The following is a 5,181-nucleotide window of genomic DNA, read 5'->3' on the forward strand; positions in this document are numbered from 1 at the left end:
GAAACAGCCAAATGAGCCTTTGTAATTTGAATAGTCACTCATTTTTTCTTTGCATCATTTGAATTTCAGCTATTCATCAGTTAAAGCCTAATAGAAATCCCTAGCTATAAATGATTTCTCGTATGTAATTTGTAACAGTAAATGAAGTTGTGTTGATAGAATCAAGAATGCAAATCTGCTGTGTCCTGTCAAATAAATTAAGTTGGTTTGTGATTAAAGTGTTGATTATTTTGAATAAAGATGCCATGAGAGACATAGAGAGTGGGACACAGCAAGAAAGACCATAAAGGATGGGCAGAGTGTTTGGTAATTCACTGTTTGGAGAAGAGAACCTACATGTGAGGCAGATTCAAAGGACAGAAAAAAGTTAATTCATAGTTTTCTAACAAAAGTTTTAATTTCTCTGATTATTACATTTAAGATGATGCCTTTAGATTTAGGTTCAAGACCACAGGGTTTGAATCTGAAATTATTTGTGACATAGGTGAACTGACTCTAAGTGCGATGTCGGGGGGGTGCGTGTGACCGTGAGGAACATGTTGGGTTTTGGGTTTTTTTGCCGTACTAGAATAAAGTGTAATTGCACATCAACTACAGTAGGTGGCAGTGGCGCTCTCATTGTCAGAGTGTGCGCAGGGAGTATTAGATCTATGGTGTAGAGTTTTTTTGCACCGAGCATTCGCGCGCACACTGCACAGAGCAAGAGATAAGAAGAGCAGTGAGCAAACCCTCAAGAGACACCATGAAAAAATACTTAACAGTGATGAAAAGAAAGGCGGAGAGAGACAGAGATAATGAGACAAACGAAAGTCTCCCGAAAGCTAAGACGAGGAAATATGACGAAGCATATATAGCGCTTGGCTTCACTGTGACTACGGTGGGAGACGGGGAAAGACCGGTGTGTTTACTGTGTCTAAAAATGTTGGCAGGACAGCATGAAGCCAAATAAATGAAGGCGTCACTTAAAGACATTACACCCCAGTCACGCTGATCAGCCGCTTGAGGTTTTTCAGCGAAAACGTGCCGAAAATTGGCAACAATCATCCCGTTTTGGTCTATATTTCTTTTTCTTTTTTGTTTTCTTTAATGTTAATTAGGATACAATGTTATGCAGAGGTGTACTTATAACAATTTCATAGGCAAATGATACTAATTATAGTCACGGTCGGTGGGGGGGGGGGGCGCAAAATGTTTTCTTCTTCCTAGGGGGGCGTAACAGAAAATAAGTGGGAAGCACTGCTCTAAATGTAGTTATAGTATTTTGTTGTCAAGTACTTAATATTTTGATCTCTACTCCAGACCAAAACAGCTTCTTCTTCACAGCCTGATGACTAAATTCTCCATCCGTATGTTTCTCCAAGAAGATCATCATTTAAGAGAATCATTTGAAAATAATTGTGGGTATCTACCCATAAATGGAGAGATAGTGCTGACTGTTCTGAACTTTCTAAACAGGCCGTCTTATTCTTTTCTTTTTCAGATATGATGGCAAACATTTCCGCCTCCATGGATAATTATCTTCATCGTAATCAGTCCTACTCCCAGCTAGACATCCATTTGGCATGTTTCAGATCAAGGGATGGCATTTTAGTTTACACCACCTTTATCATTACTTTAGAGCTCCTCTTGCTCCCTCTTTGTATTCTCAGCTTCTACCTGGGTCTCCCAAAATGGAAGCGGCGGCATTCCCTAAATAACACAGACTTCTTCACCATCAACTTTTCAGCTATGGAGCTGATTGTTTTATTGGGGCACGCCCTATTTTTCTGTGGGATCTACTTTGAATGTATCAAGATAATAAATATGGGACATGGCTTCTGGTCCATTTCCTGGAATGGAGAGAATTTGTTTTAATTCCTTACCTGCACAGATCGCTACCTGGCTGTTGTCCACCCCGTCATCTGGAAACAAATCAGGAATGTCGCCATTGGGTGTGTTTGGCTGATTTATATTGGAATAATGAGTGTAAACGTAATGAAAAAAATAACCCATATTCTGGATCCCTTTCTCTTGGGTTCAGGTTTGATCCCCTGACTTTCTTCAATGTTTCCATACTTTGCATTTTAATTCATTCAGGGCCAGAGCAACTGGGTGAAAACAAGAACAGACTTGACAAATCAAAGCAAAGGGCACTCTACACCATCATTTCTATACTGGGAGTGTTGATTTTAAGATTTGTTTGGAATTTTGTTTGGGTTCTTCATGATGCGGTAACACAGATATGAATGTGTGTTCTTCATTTATGGAGTCAGTGCAGACTTTCCCAGCACTCTGATTTTATCTTTACTCTTTCTTCACAAAACAGATTTGACTAAATTGCATTTATGTTGTAGGATAAATTTTCCAGAAGGTGAATTAAATCAAGTTGCAACTGATGCTGCAAATATAGCATGATGCAAAAAATGGAAAAGAAATGCTCAGAATTTGCACAGTCAAATATACTATTGTCATGGCCTGTTTCTGTTGTCCTGTAAGTGAAATTGCTACCTTTCATTGAGTTGAGTTGGATTTCTTGTTGTGAAGAAAAGTTATTTGTGTTATAAATGAAGTATTCTGTAGGCCTTCATGACAGTCAAGGCAGGGTGCAAATGTGCAAATTAAACCACTGTACTGATCAAATATGTCTTCACATTGTTAGCAAATGACACTGAATGAAATATACAGTACATGAACTGGCATCTGTTTTTTTTTTTCTTAAAATTTCAATATGATTCAGTAAACTGTCAACAAAAGATTCTTTATACTAATGCAAAATCAGGTTCCCCCGAACATTAACAGCAGTGTTGTTACAACATAAACAACCAAGAAAAGGAAATGGAAATTCCCCTGGTGGTGCTCTTTTTAGGAGGGAAAAACAATGGCCAGGTAGCGTTCCAGAGAGGCCAAAATGTGAAAGAAAATCTGTCCACATATGAAAATGAAGCAAAGTTAGGATGTCACCATCATTAAGAAGATGGTTGGAAAGAGAGACAGGAGCTCTATGACAGCCAGTGACAGCCAAGTCTATGACAGCCAGAAGGACAGGTGCCATCATGGCTAAAGGCATCACCTATGGGATGAAAATGATGTGATGAAGGACTGGCAAATTGGTTGCACTGATAGTAGAGAATATACATTTCCCAGCTTCAATATCAAGGCACTTGAAAAAGGTGGCTTGGAAGACAAGACGTGTTGGAAAAATTGATATTAATAGATATTTTTAAAGGATAGAGTCTGTTAGTGAATGGTATGCTTTGAGAATATACTAGCGAGCTGTCAGGTTGTTTTTCCCAGTACATGGATGGCCTCCAGAACCCCCACAACACTGACAGGTAATAAGTGGTGGCTAACGAAAGATGGATGCATGAATGGACTGTACACACAGGTGATACAAATCCTAAATAGGCAAATACTAGACAGAAACAGCCTAAGCACTCTTTGTGATTTGAATAGTCACTCATTTTTTCTTTGGATCATTTGAATTTCAGCTATTCATCAGTTAAAGCCTATTAAAAATTTGTAGCTACATGTGATTTCACTTTGTAATTTGGAACTATAAAATTGTGTTGCTGGAATCAAGCATGACGTCTGTTGTTTCCTGTTAATTAAATTACAGTGTTGATTATTGAGAGACATGAGATCATGAGAGACAGAGATAGTGGGACAGAGCTAGAAATAGTGTAAAGGAGGGGCAAAGTGCTTAGTGATTCATAGTTTAAAGAAGAGAACGTCGATGTGAGGCAGATTAAAAGGGCAGAAAAGGTTTGGGCTTTATTGTTTTTTAATTTATCTCTATTTAAAATGTCATTTGAACACCTAAATATATAGATGGGAATTTATCACTGATTGATTGTTAATTCACAATTAGTTTTTGAATGGAAAGTTTTCATTTGTCTTTTGAAGAGATTTAAGATGATGCCTTCCGATTTTGATTCATGATCACAAAATTTAAATCTGTCACAACTTAAGTTTTTACATAAGTGAACTCACTCTAAAGGTACTCATATTTATTTTAGCTGTAGTATAATTTGTTTGATTACTTCTGGAGAGAATCATTTGAAAATAATTGTGGGCATCTACATCATGAATGGACAGATGGTGCTGACTGCTCTAAACAGACCATCTTATTATTTTCTTTTCCAGATATGATGGCAAATTGTTCCACCTCTGGGAATATCTCCTTTGATCCTGTGTCCTGCTCCCAGGGCAACCTCTATATGGCATGCTTCAGATCAATAGCAACCATCTCAGTTTACATGACCTTTGTCATTACTGTAGTGCTGATCTTGCTCCCTCTTTGTATTCTCATTTTCTACCTGGGTGTCCAAAAATGGAGACGACTGCATTCCCTGAATAATACAGACTTCTTCACCATCAACTTTGCAATTATGAAACTGATTGTTTTTCTCGGGCACGCTCTTTTTTTCTGTGGTAACTATTTCGACTATCTCAACATGATAAATGTGGGATACAAATTCTGGTCCATTTCCTGGTACGGAGAGAATTTGTTTCACTTTCTGACCTGCACAGATCGCTACCTGGCTGTTGTCCATCCTGTCAGCTACATACACCTGAAAAGTCAACGATGGAAACAAATCAGGAAAATCACCACTTTGTGTGTTTGGATGCTGTCCTTCGGAGTAGCAAGTTTGATGGTATTTGAAATGATAGCCCAGATTTTGGATTTCTTTCTCTTGGTTTCAAGCTTGATCCTCCTGACTTTCTTGAATGTTTCCATACTTTGCATTTTAACTCGTTCAGGTCCAAGGAAACAGGGTGAAATCAAGAACAGACTTGATCAATCAAAGCAAAAGACACTCTACACCGTCACTACTATCCTGGGACTGTTAATCTTAAGATTTGGTTGGAATTTGTTTTTGCTTCTTTATGAAGTGGTAACACATAAAGATGAATGTGTATTCTTTATTTATGGAGTCTGGTTAGACTTTCCCAGCTCTCTAATTATACCCTTTCTCTTTCTTCACAAAACATATACACTAAAGTTGTGCTTAAGTTGCAAGAAGCCAGATGCTCAAATCAATTAAGTCACCCCTTACTCTGCAAATCAAGCATATTGCCTGTTTCTGTGGTTCTGTAAGTGGAGTTTTGGCCTTTCATTGAGATGCTCCAGAGGTTGGCTTCTGAGTTGTGTTTGTTGTTGTAAAGTATAGTTGTTTGTGGAAAAAATAAAGTATATGTACA

At 38.0% G+C, this 5,181-nt stretch overlaps 1 long non-coding RNA gene across 1 annotated transcript; it reads left to right on the forward strand.

Annotated features, from left to right (window-relative positions):
* Positions 1–699: 699 nt before the first annotated feature.
* On the forward strand, positions 700–2,479 carry LOC115250715 (uncharacterized). The gene is made up of 3 exons (XR_003889283.1): positions 700–898; positions 1,300–1,397; positions 1,481–2,479. It is a non-coding gene; the product is annotated as an uncharacterized lncRNA (long non-coding RNA).
* The last annotated feature ends 2,702 nt before the right edge of the window (positions 2,480–5,181 follow it).

The sequence above is a fragment of the Takifugu rubripes genome, chromosome 8 (genome assembly GCF_901000725.2).
Source record: "Takifugu rubripes chromosome 8, fTakRub1.2, whole genome shotgun sequence".
Lineage (NCBI taxonomy): Eukaryota > Metazoa > Chordata > Actinopteri > Tetraodontiformes > Tetraodontidae > Takifugu > Takifugu rubripes.